Source organism: Parasteatoda tepidariorum, chromosome 4 (assembly GCF_982258835.1).
Source record: "Parasteatoda tepidariorum strain Cologne lab strain chromosome 4, Ptep-v5.0, whole genome shotgun sequence".
Classification (NCBI taxonomy): domain Eukaryota; kingdom Metazoa; phylum Arthropoda; class Arachnida; order Araneae; family Theridiidae; genus Parasteatoda; species Parasteatoda tepidariorum.
In genome coordinates, this window is record NC_141758.1 from 52073952 (window position 1) to 52088349 (window position 14398).

The window sequence follows — 14398 nt, forward strand, 5'->3', positions numbered from 1 at the left end:
CCAGAAAATCAGTGCTATGTTTGCTTAATCTTATATACGTGAACAAGAGTTTTCAATTATGAACCTTAGAAAAAATTATTTCAGAAGTAGACTAACAGAAAAGGATTTAGCCTTGTTCCTTAAAATAAGCACATCTCACTTCGAACCTTAATATAAGGAACTTTTAGAAATGAAATCGCAATTTCCTTCATCCCACTAAATATTTAAATTAAAACTTGTATATCACTTTTTTTTTTCTTTCTTAAATTTTGAAGATCTTACTTGGCCCACCAAATATTTTTTTCTTCTTGATTTTTGGCCCTCGATCAAAAAAGTTTGCCCATCCCTGCCGTATGGTAATGGCATTTCTGGTAAAACAACACCAACAACATTATTCTGGCGATGAAAATCAAAATATATGATATTTAAAACCTATCATTTTATAATTTTTAACCTTCATTTGATAATAGTTTGCCGAAAAATCTGGTTTTTATAATTTTAGTCATTATTACCTCACATTTAGTAAAAATACCAAACTGAAAAGTAAATTTAAACGAATATATAGTTTTTGTGCCATGCAGTAAGGTATCGGAGAGGGCAGGAAAGTATACAGGAAATGTGTCCAGATACGCAGCTGACACAATGCCACATCTTTGAGTGTCCAACAATGAGTACTAATCTGAGAGATATAAGGAGTCTTGCCGTCATTGATTGACCTTTATGACGATAACATCAAGCAAATCGCAGAAGCAGTAATCAAGACGCATGGATACATTTGATTCGGCTATGTCACAGACACGACAAAAAAAAAAAAAGAAAAAAGGTATCGTTATAAAATTACATAGTTTCACTCATTTACCAAATTTAATCGTATATTATAAAACCATATTTTATTGCTAACTAGCTGATTACCCGTTCTTTGTACGAAGTCAAAAAAGGTAAATGATCAATAAATCGATATTAATTAATAGCAACTATAGTATATTTAGTACTTTTTTAGAAAACACATAAAAGCAGTAGAACCAATTAGTAAAATTAATTAAGCCTCATCGGCTTGAATAATAATAAAAAGGCGGTTTTTCAAGATGAAGTACCTTCTCTCCATTAATTTAGCTTTTTAGTATAAGGCTTATTTTTTCCTTTCATTTGTACTAATTACCTAAATTAATTACGCATCATTGGTGTCAATAACAATAGAGATATTTTTAGTTTTACTTATTATTCATACGAATCATTTCTCCATACATTAAGCATTTTATTCAAATGTTTTTTAAAAAAATTTCAATTTGTATCTATAACCAAAGTTAGTTTTGTTACTAATTCTTGAAAATAATTAGTTACAACGCTATTTTTATAATTATTTATAACGTGGCGAACGAAATAACATCTGTTCGTAGACAGTGAAAAACCACCGAACTTTTATTGGCTCCAGTAATGCTTTACTAAATGCGGTATTAAACACTTCTGATGCTGCCGTTATGAGCACCTATTACCACAGGACCTATATTATACCAAGGTGTATAATATAGGCTCTGAGGTAATAGATTTTCTACCTCGCTACGAGACAGATAAATACCGTCGGATATCATCGTCTTATCCGTCTCGTAGCGAAGTAGACGGATATCACATTTCTGCACATTTACGACACCTTATATACAACTTTTATTAGTTTGATACTTGTTGTATATTTCGGTGTAGATTAATACTATTAGATTAACCCTAATCTAAGCTAGAAGTTCAACTCATCAAAAGAAAGGTTAACTATACATATAGAGTCACTTAACAATGTGATATTCAGAATTTTCCATAATTTTTCCTTGAATTAATGGATAGTTTAAATTTTATTTCAAATTCTTATATGGATATCATACGAGACAAAAATATGAGCAACTGTAAGCGTAACTTCCACTCTAATGGCAATTTTATGGTTCGCAGTTGCAGATAGGATTGCTTAATTGTCCGAACGTTTGCTTGTAACGGTTTACCATTTTTTTGTTTTTTATCTTAACTTCCAGCTAAAATTATATTTTTCCGTCAGATGCTATTATCTCATAGTTTCTCAAAGATATTTGCAAAGATATTTGAGGAAATTACAGACGTTGTAGAATATTGATTGATATTCGTTTAATTTTGTGCATTTTGTAATCTTTATTCCGTTGTAATTAAAAATTCTAAATAATTCACTAGCACATTAGAGGAATTGCATAGTATAAAAATGATTATCACTCATATGGAAATGATTTTAAGATATTGAGGTACTTCACATTCCATTTCTAAAAGAATAAAGATGTAAAAAGGGGATAGACTAAAGTGATTGCTATCTACTATTTTTCCATTTTTTTTATTTATGTTGAATCGAGTGACTCATATTTTAGAAGCTATTTAGGTTTTATGTATAAAAAGTACAGTTCTTTATGCCTATTTACGTCTCTAATATTGCTATCTAGGCAAGTGAGGTACCTTTACCAATGGGTATCATTACACTCAATCGAATGAGAATAAAGCGAAGCTGTGTGATTTAATAGTTCATTTATGAAATTTATAAAGGTTTTGGGCGTACAAAGTAAATACAATTTTTGCTCATATCAATTTACGCAACCTGCTGTTGCTATCTAGACAAGTGAGGCATTTCTACAAATGTAATTTTTTCATGCTAAGTCTAATTAAATAGTCTTTGAGCAAATTGTTGAAAGTGTTCAGAAGAATGAGGGTTTCGTGTGTGATATGTACAATTTTCGAATTATCTTTTACTTATAAAATGTGTATAAAATCAAAACAATTATATTTATCAAATCAACTCTTATTTTTTCTGATTTTTAGTCAAAAAATACGTGAGAAATATTTCCTGACTTGTCTGTCTATACAACAACTCTTAAAATTTTATTGTCATAAAATGGAATTAATTCATTTATATTGCATTGTCAATAATATCACTTTTACGAAATACCAAATTTTTTTTACAAAAAATTGCCAAAAAATATTAGTTTTTATGAATTAAATATTATACTTACAATTCATTATTGTAAAATTTAAAACGTTTATTATTGATATAATATAATTTAATTAAAAATTGCAAGATTTATTTTGGGACAAATTTATTGTAACATACACTATATAAATTCAAATGAATTAATAACTAGAAGTAAAAAACAATATTTTATTAGGAGCATTCTTTTTATATACCTTTTTATTTTTGTTATAGGCTTTAAATGTGTTTTGCATTTGAAATAACATAACAATCAATTGAAAAAAACATTTAATATCAAGTGTAACATTTAGCACATTATTCGTTTACATTTTCAAATCTTTTTATTTTCAATCATATAAACAATGATACCTTGCCTTTAACATCAGACAAATCTTACTGGGTTCTAAAAATATCTGAAATAAAAGAGAAAAAAATCATTATCTTGATAAAATATTACCACCATATTAATGTTAGAACAAGGGAGATTAAATACCATTAATTTGAAATCAATTAAGCCTTCAGGTATACCTCAGAAACTTATTTTAAATCAGACAGATATTTTGATTTTAGTTCTATGAGTATTCTATACACTTATGAAAGATGAGAGATGTAAGTGAATTTGTGGCTTTTATGATTGAACTGAAATTTCTTTCAGAAAATATAAAATATATTTATGAAAATAAAAATTAGAATGGTAAACTTACTTCTCATTCTAGAAAAGTAAAGTATCGTTAGTTAAAGGTTCGTTAATTTTAAATAATAAATAGACGAAATATTAAGCAAATCATAATACACCAAAACAATGAGGGGATGAATGTTGACAACCAACAGTGACGGAATGAAATAGATAAAAAATAAAAAAGGAAAGGGATTGTGGAATATAGAACTGTTGAGACTGTGGAATTTGTATTTTTAAAAATTACTCTTCATACAATACTTCTGGAAGTTGAGAATACGATTCTTTTGGAAGTTGGAATACGATTGCATTTACGGTTGACTTGCCTGTTTCGTTGCTGATAATTTTTATCGTGTGGTGTACGTATTACTCAGTTTTTACGAATTAAGCTTATAAAAACAGGCTTTAAAAACTCAGGTGTCAATATAAGAAGCACGTGGTTTCATATACCTTTCGAATTATTAATTCTTTGACGTCATTTCCATACGCTCCGAAATTAATTTTACTTATGATAAGGGCAATGGCATCTTACGGTGAAAATTATCCGCAATGAAGCTGGCAAGTCAATCGTACGTGCAATCATATTCTCAGTGGTACGCGCAATCATATTCTCAGGCAACTCACGGTGAAAATTATCGGTAATGAAACTGGCAAGTCAATCGTACGCGCAAGCATATTCTTAACTTCGGCAAAAAATAGTTCGAAAATGCACTTGTGATATCGGAATTGAAGTTGCTTGAAATATCAGAAACTGTTTCGTTCTTCTGAGGAAAAAAATTGCCGATAATTAAGAACGACTTACATTTGGACCAATCAGATCATTTACTTTTTATGACGTTTCAATTTTATGTGGTGACGTTTACAAATGTAAATAATCATGGCAACAAAGGAGATGGAGAGGATGATCCGATGAAATTTTTTATTGATGAAGCAGAACAAGTTTTGGCCAGTAAAACTAACATTTCTTTTCAATTTCTAGGGTTAAAAATACCTGTGAGGAAATTGCGCAGGGAATTATTTTCATGTCAAATGTTTTTTTAAGAACGTTCTATTCGTTCTAAACTAATAAAATAATTTTACGGTAATTATTATAATTTGTTTCAAGACAAGTTTTGAAAACTTTTAATATAAATAATTTATGATTTTTTTTTTTTAAATTTTTTTTTTTACAGGCAATGATTTTTTTTTGGTGAAAAGCTTCATAATAAAATATTTTCCAAGCAACTCGCCAAACTTAGCTGCATTATTCTAAATATGCAAAATATAAAATAGAGATTGTATTTTCTGGTTTATAAATTTTAGTCTTTCTTTTTAATTTTTATTTCTGTAAATTGTAAAAGCGTGTGTTTGATTATTTGAAAAAATTCTTTTAATTTTTTATTCACGAAATAATTATTTTATTCTTCCCTAAGAATTCTTCTAGTTTTTTAAAAGTTTAACTTGAAACAGCAGTTAGTTAATTAAAAAAAGTAATAAAAGTAATTTAAAAAAATGCATATGCGGCAATTATTTACCTTGCCTTAAAAAAATGTACCCCATTTCACGACAATTATTTAAAACCAATTTTCTAACCACTGGGCTGCCACATTCTATAAATAATTTATAAGAACGCTCTATAAAACTAATTTTTAATTGATTTGAGCTGAAAGCTAGTAAATCAGTAATTTTATAAAATACAGGGTGGCTACAAAATACTGTTACAAATATCAAATAATTTTATTGTACCGAAAAAAAAAATAGAAAATAATTAATACACAACTATGATTAACACTATAAATGGAAGCTTACAAGCTTACCTTAAATTTTTTTTATTTGTATTGACCACCATCTTCATCGATTACTATCGATCCAACGATAATCTCTTGCGCCATTGTCCGAAGCCGGCGCGAATAATTTTAAAAGGTAATTTGTCCCATTCACGCAATCAAGAAGCTCTGAGAGTGTCCAAACTTCCGTGCTGTTCAGCATTAACTATAGACTCTAGAATCCCCCAAACACAATATTCTAAAGAGTTTAGATCCGGTGAAGAAGGGGACTACTCTTCTGACTTAATAAATTTAGAACAATTTGAGCCAAGCCTGTTTTGTTTTGGCCCTGTTTTACTGCGCAGTCTTGCTGAAATAACCAATCGATTTAGGGATATCATCTGTCAGCATGAGGCAATAAATAAGTAACCAATACTTGCTTTCTGTAATATTCAGCATTGATTTTTACCCCTTTATCGATGAATTTCTGAGGAAATTTTCTGTTATTTGACACTGCAGCCCAAACCATTGCAGAATTCTTGTTCTAAAAGCATTGCACTGTTCGTACACTATCAGGTATATCATCAAAGGTTGCTGCATATACAACATTATTTTTAGCATTATAACTTTGCTCTGTGCAAAATATTTTCTCACCAGAAAAGATTATTCCGTCAACACTTTAGTTACCGTGCCGGTTTAGAAATTTCTTACATTTTTGTAACCTTTTTAATTTTTGTGCAGTTGTCAAATCTCGAACTTTTCTTTTGCGATAAGGGCGAAAACCCGGGTCTTTATTTAATATAACTTGCGTAGTTCTCCGACTCATGCTCTCTTTATCAGTCATTTTACAGGGTTATTCATAATTCCCTCCGCCTGGAACGCCATTTTTCTTTACTACAACTGGCTTCAGTGGTACATGTTACTGCCATCTACCGGCAACTGCTTAAATTAAAACTTGAATACTTTCGGAATAATTTCATATGTTTTTTTTTGCCATATTTTAAGATTTTAATTTAAGAGATTTTAATTGCTTGAAGATTCTACCTGCTGAAAATAGGCGATCGGAAAGCTGTTTAACCATCAAACTTTTCAATTCCATATTTAAATTTATTCTAAATGTTTTGCTTTAAGCATAAATCGTCTGCACTTGTAGAAAGCGACATTCACAGGAATACTGAGAAACAAATTGTTTTACTAAAAGATTAAAACTAAATCTTACTTTTTTTTGAGTGTTACAGATTTAGTAGCCAGCCTGTAGTTATCAGATCCCATGGAAAATTCTTTATTTGGAATGTAGATCGCAAACCGGTCCGCCACATACTTGAACGTATATACACTTAATAAGGTGCGGATCGGTTCAAAATTACGGATTTGTACATACACAAAAACATCTAATCATTCTGCTTTATTTATATGGATTTTACCACAATCATTACCAAAGCAATAGTTTGAATATGCCGGGATTACCTGGTCGGAAGGGCGCTGGGCCCATGTTCGAGAGTTCGTAGGTTCGAACCCCGCCGGCCGAAGACTCCCCGTGTAGTAAAGTGACTAATGCAAGTTAAATCTGTCGAGTTGCAAAAGTCCGCCATGTTCCCATAAAAAATCAATACCTCTGGGGGTACTGGATTGAAGATCGATCGTTCTCTGATTCAGGTCAAAATTACGATCTGTGGATGAATGAATGGATGTATGAATGGGTCCGCCCTATAAACGGGTGCGACGTATGGTGTGGCAGAAGTCGAATTCTTTGCCATAGATGGCGCCACTGAAAAACAAGAAACGCACACTCTGCCTTAAATTTGCTCAGTTTCACCACGCAGATTTGCCCGTGTGCAAGTGACATTAGAAATAACAGCAACAAACATAGTTTGAATACTGATCGTAGTAATTTTCATCACGAAAGAATTTTCTCTTTTGTAAAAGTTTCAAAAACACACTATTTTTTTTAAAACTATGCTGTTTGCATTTTAGAACTGAAATATAATATTTGTTACAATTAGCAATCAAAGTTCAACATCTTTGATGAGTAGGGGAGAGTCGGGTAGCCCCGCTCACTTAAGGAGTATTGCTTAATATTGAGTAATAATCAACATTTTTGTATATTTCTATTGTTTTATCATCCAATTAAATAATGCAAAAGGAATAAACCAAAAAAAGAATAGTTAAACTTAAAAAAATAGAAATTTAAAAAAACATGTTTTTCAGCTCTTTTCAAAATGTGTCGGGTAGCCCCGCCCAGTTACAAAAATTGTGTTTTTTGGCTATTTTTTCAGGTGTAAATGAGAATGACCAATGTATTGACAATAGATAAACCTCATTTATCATTTTTATCACAAAATTATTTTATTTATTACATATTTATATACTTTTAGTGAATTCTATCATTCAATAAAAACAAATGTCATACTTTTTATCATTATTAATGTATATTAATATATTATAATATTAATATATATTTTTATTAAATATTTAACGAAAATAATTTAATTTAAGTAACAATAATTAATAACAATAGTTGTTTTTCAATATAAACTTATTTGATTGATCTCTTCTTATAAACTTAATATAAAATACTTCTTATAAAATTACAAATTCACTTTCATATTTTGATTGCATTCAAATGCTTCTGTAGATTGATTTGTTCACAAATAAGTGAAAATAAATAAGTAAGCAAATAGCTTATGATAATATTTATGATTTCTTGATATTAAATTTAATTTAGATATATTAATTAAATTTTAAAAATATTTAATTTTTTATTTTTAAATATATAAATTTATGTTTCATGTAATATTAAAACATATATTTGTAGTTAAAAATGCATATAACACTCAAATTTGAAGCAATAAAATAATAATCTTTGCAACCGTACATTTATCGACGAAATAAAATTGGGCGATGATACCCGACATTCATGTGAGCGGGGCTACCCGAAATCCAATTTTTTTGTAAATTTGTAATTACTCGAACAATTTTTTACATACAAATTTCTTTCTTTGTGCAAATTAAACTTAAGACTACATACTTTAATGCTGTATGTATAGAAAAAATTATTTTTTTAGTATTAAAATGAAGTTTAATCGAAACATTCAACCAATTTTTCTTAATTTCATGACTACTGTACTCAACATATTTTCAAAACTATTGTTTACCATGTTAACAGCTGCATAAATACTTGAAACTTTGAAAATAATCTTTTTTTAATACAACAATTAATGTTCGATGGCCCATTGACTTGAAAAAATATTCTATACACATGAAATTGATTATGGGTTGGGGTACCCGCTAAGCGGTGCTACCCGACTCTCTCCTATTTGATATAAATTGACATTATATGAGAGCTTGTATGCTAATTTTGAAAATTCTTTCATTAAAACTTATTATTTCACAATTTCTTCTTTAAATGGGCCATTCTAAAACTATGCTGTGTAAAATTAAAATTCTAATATTTGTAGGAATTATCAATCAACCCCGGAATTCTGATATGAAAGGGAATTTAACTCATAGTGTTATAATTATTTGATCTTTTTGCCAAGTGAGTTTTTTTTCCTTGAATGCAATTACTTTAACTGATATTTCATTATTGTAAACTTAATCTACAACTGATATTTGTTTACTTTTAGCTGCGGCTTTTAAATTATCTTAACAATCTTTCTTTTGGTTGTTCGTCACAACTTTTTTGCTCAGTATATTTCTTTGAATTTGGTCTATAGCTCGTGGGGTTAATTTCCGCCTAAGCTATTTTTTTCCTTGTAGTTTGTTATCTGATACGAGTGTTTGTTCAGACAAAAGCTGTTTTTTGTTTTTCCCTTTTTTATATCACATTGTTCTTTTGTCCTTGAATAGGAGTTATTATAATCCTTGTTTTTCAGTGAGTTGCTTTAAATGCGTTCAATTTTTTTATAACCTATGTTCTTCAGTATGCCACCGGTAAGGCAAATAATTTTTATTTGCACTTTGAATTGGATATTTGCGTTTGTTAGCAGTTAAAATTTGAATTTTAGGCCTGAAACTCCGATAAAGCTTCTGATCTTCATTGAAATCGAATTTCATAAATTTGTGCCGTGAAAATGTGCTTTCTGAAACTAAAGAAATTGAAAGATGTATTTTTTTTAAAAATAAGTATGTTAAATATTTTGATATCAAAGTTAAAAAGTACGATTAGCCATCCATTTATTTATTTTTGAAATTTAAAAAATACTTTTAAATTTCACATGGAATTTAAAAGATTTCGTTGCTTAAACTAAATCTGCGTGGTTCAGTATTTATAATGGCTTTAATGCTTTAAGAAATTGCAATCACTCTATTTTCATCCTTTAATTTGTCAAGAAGCAAATATTAGTCAATCTTTAAACTTCATACAGAAGACAAATCGAAAATTCTTAAACAACAAATAAAACATAGTTTTTTTTGCTTTTTATATACGTTTAATCAGTAAAGTCTCTATTAAATCCATATAAATTATTTAAAAATACATTTTTGAACACAAATTTGTTGTTAATTACGACCATTTGTTGAACTGTCGAGGCCGTCCTCTAATCTGAAAAACTATTACAAGCGCCCAATAAAAGAGCTGTTTGAATACTGATTTGACAATTTTTCTACTTTAACTCCTTAACAATCGGTTAATTTTCAAGAAAACGGTCATAAAAGTGCCTATTTTTTGGCTTTTGTATTTGTATTACGCATTTAATTAGTGCTGCAACTAGTTTAAAATGAACTAACCATCTACAATTACCTTAAAAATATCCTGGTACTGCCATCTGGTGGTAAAATGAGAAATAAAATATTTTCCTGGCAAAAGAAATGAATTAGTTTTATTCTTATTGGCGCGTTACTACTGAACACTCCAGCCAGTCAATATCACGGGAGCGAGAAATAGAGGGCGAAACCTCACCCCGTCATTTTCACGGGAGCGAGAACGAAGGGGTTAAATCTTCACTGTAAAAAATTTCTGTTAAAATACAGAGAGAAACAAAAAAATCTTTGTTAAATTATATAAAATATACTACAAACGCATATAACCAAATTTCTCGTTTGTAAGAAAATGGCTGTTTTTTCTGTGCCTTTCTCTGAAAGAACCTTCAGGTGTTTAAGTTTATCTTCTCGTTAGCATGAAAATGGCGGTTTTTTTTCTGTGCTTTTCTCTGAAGGAACTTTCAAAGCGGGGGAGCCATCACCCCTGCAGAGGATCAAAATTGCGATGGCATGTCTTCGGATCATTCTCAGAGATGCTTCTCAGATCATCGCCAAGAGTCCATTGTGCAGCTTTAGTGCGACGTAAATAAAGTACCTACCCAGCAGAAGGAACTTTCATGTGTTTCAATCTATCTTCACGTTAGCATGAAAATGGTGGGTTTTTCCAGCGCTTTTCTCTAAAGGAACTTTTTTGGTGTTTCAGTTTATCATCTTGTTAGTATAAAAATGGCGATTTTTTTTCTGTATTTTTCTCTATAGGAACTTTCAGGAGTTTCACTTTATTTCATAATGTCTAGAGGTTTCCCTTAGCCTGTGGTACGGAGCATCGTCGATGACTACGTAAAAGTTTAGAGCGAGTTTTGAATTTAGTCGATGTGATAAGTATACGAAGCTGTCCTCTGTAAAATGCGAAACTCCAGACTCTGTAGTAGAAGGATAGATAGGCAAATTGTAACACTAGAATTAGCTGCCTGATCATAGTCGTGGTTAGAGTTTCCTCTACGCCAGCTTCTGCCAGGGTTAGATTGCAGTTAGCTGTGTGCTTGATCGGATTGCACTTGCTCTGATCGGTTTTTACTGGTTAAATTTCCACTAAAATGTAATGTTTTCAGCGGTTTCAAGCAATATTTCTGTATTTTATACAAAACTTTCTGATCTGAGGTTCAGATTACAGTTAGCTGTGTGCTTGATCGGATTGCAGTTGCTCTGATCGTGTTTTCCTGGTTAAATTTCCACTAAAATGTAATGTTTTCAGCGGTTTCAAGCAATGTTTCTGTATTTTATAGAAATTTTCTGATCTGAGGTTTAGATTGCAGTTAGCTGTGTGCTTGATCGAATTGCACTTGCTCTGATCGTGTTTTCCTGGTTAAATTTCCACTAAAATGCAATGTTTCCAGCTGTTTCAAGCAATGTTTCTGTATTTTATAGAAACTTTCTGATCTGAGGTTTAGATTACAGTTAGCTGTGTGCTTGATCGGATTGCACTTGCTCTGATCGTGTTTGACCGGTTAAATTTCCACTAAAATGTAATGTTTCCAACAGTTTCAAGCAATGTCTCTTTATTTTATAGAAACTTTCCATTAATTCTTTATAATTTTTCACGGAACTAATGACAAATGATTTCTATTACATTATCACGTAATTTTTTTTCTTGTATTGTATATATTTTTGATTTAAATATAATCCTAGAAATCTTATCTTTACCTTAAATCATAGGAAAAACGTCAGTCCTCAGAAATTAGCAATATGTTTCATTTTCGGTATTAATTTAATCATAATCAACAGGCAATCTTCGAGCTTTTTATAAATTTAAACCAAATAAATATTTTATTTTCACCTAAGAAAAAAATTCTGGTAAAAATACCGTACTATTTGGTAATGACTTTTTTGGTACAAAAAAAATAATTCTGGATAATAAGATCAAAATATACCGTATTTAAATCATTCATTTGGTATTTTTTCCATTCGTGAGATAATGGATTCACGGATTCTAGTTTTTCAAATTATAATTATTATAAGTATAGCACATATTTAGTAAAAATACAAAACGGAAGAGTAAATTTAACCAAATAAATTGTTTTCAGCCATGCTCCAAGGTTTTATGATAAAATTATAATTTTTACCACATTTACTACCAAATAGCACTGTAATAAAACCATATTTTATTGTTAATTTTACCAAAAGTCACTACCAAACCACTTCGGCTAAAATCACCATATTTTTCTGTGTTATCATAGTGCCAGAAACATAGTAAATTTTACCACTGCTAGTTTTGACTATACTTTTTTCTCAGTGTTTCCTTACTTAATTTTATTTTGTTGTAAATATTTCATACGTACGTCATTATTATGTGACAAAGAAGAACATACTGCATGTTGAGATTTCAAAGTTTTACACCGCTTTACAAGGTGTTACGAAATTACCACCCTTTGTATATATAAATTTAGAATAATTTTCAACTACTGAGAACAAAAATGTGTACACATTGAATAGATAAGAGAACATAAGCGCTGTGGAAATCTGGTTAATCACTTGAGGGTTTGATTGACGGAGAAAACAGAAAGGAATTGAAAGACAATTATTAGAAACATCTTCAAATTTAGCCAAGTAATCAAACTGGTTTTAATGTTTTTTACAATACTTTTCTCACATGCGGTTAAACAACCGCATGTGAGAAATATTTAAGCATGTGTCACTTGCTTAAATATTACGCGTCTGCTTTTAATTTTTATTTTCACGAGTATAATTTTTTTTCATTTACGACGGGGATTCTAAAAGTAGATATTAAGAGATGATCATTATGGAACATCCTGCATGTTTCTTTTTCGAATTTTTTCTCTCTTTGCTACAAATCTTCAGTTTAGGGTATTTTTAATCTTATGAATTAGATTAGTCGGGATAGCCTGATCGGTAGTGCTCTGGGCGCATGTCCGAGAGTTCGTGGGTTCAAACCCCACCGGCCGAAGACTCCCCGTGTAGTAAATGATGATGGATGCACATTAAATCTGTCGAGTCTCAAAGTCCTCCATGTTCCCATAACAAATCATTATCTCTGGGAGTACTGGATTGGAGATTGATCGTTCTCTGATTAAGGTCAAAATTACGATCTGAGGATGAATGAATGGATGTATGAGTGGGTTCGCCCTATAAACGGGTGTGACGTATGCGTGCGGCAGAATTCGAATTCTTGGCCATAGATGGCGCCACTGGAAAACAAGAACAATTGCACTCCTCTGTCTTAACAGGCATACGAGAGAGAGGGAGGGAGGCAGAGAGAGAGAGGGAGGCAGAGAGAGAGAGGGAGGCAGAGAGAGGGAGGGAGAAAGCGGGAGGGAGAAAGAGGGAGGGAGAAAGAGGGAGGGAGAAAGAGGGAGGGAGAGAGTTGTGTACAATATATTTTATTTATTCCATGAAAGTAAACTGAATTATATTACTGAGCCTTTGACACCAAAGTTCTAAATTCTCACTTACTCTAAAATAATTTGATCCCTTCAGGTTATCAGCCGGTTTTATATTATTTTTTTTCTCACAAATGATTCTAAGGACGAGTTTGCTTCCACTTCGCTTAAATACAAATTTAGGGAACTCAAATATGTATACACTTTTTGCTTCATATGGTTTTCATATGCTCTGAAGAGTTTTAAAAATATAAACTCTTTCAGGCTTTGCTTTTGATATGAGTTACTTTTCACAATTTTATTTCAAAATAATATCTAAATTGTAATATCTCAATAGAAAAATCTCAAAAGTACAAACGACAAAAACTGAAAAGATAATGAAAAGATTTATCTTATAAGTAACAAATCAGGACCTTTGAGGACTTGAGCAGATGCAAACTATGGTAATGCTGAGAACGCAAAATCATTTTCAAGGTAATTTCTTTAATTTTAGCATTAACAAAAATCAATAACTTTATCCATTTGTGAAGATGAACTCGTTTCTTTAGAAGGTATTTCTAAAAAAAAATTTATATGGCTGTTAAATCTTTCGGATGATTTAAATTCTATATTTGTAGAGAAACCCGTGATCTTTTCACGTGATAATCAATCTGTAAATGATTTATTGAATAATCGAAAACCATTTTTTTTCCGCACAAGACACATAAATTTGATACTTGATCTCGTCAAGAATATAATTGGGAAAACTTTAAAATTTGAATATGTTCAAAAGAATGAAATGGTCACATATTTAAGTAAAGCCGTGACTTTTGACTAGCTAACAAGAACTCTGTCAAAAATTAGTTCGGTTGATTAATTTTTGCTTCACAAGAAATTAGCTCATGAAATTTATGGTTTTTATTTTTTGAAAAATGTGTTTCCTCACAGAGGG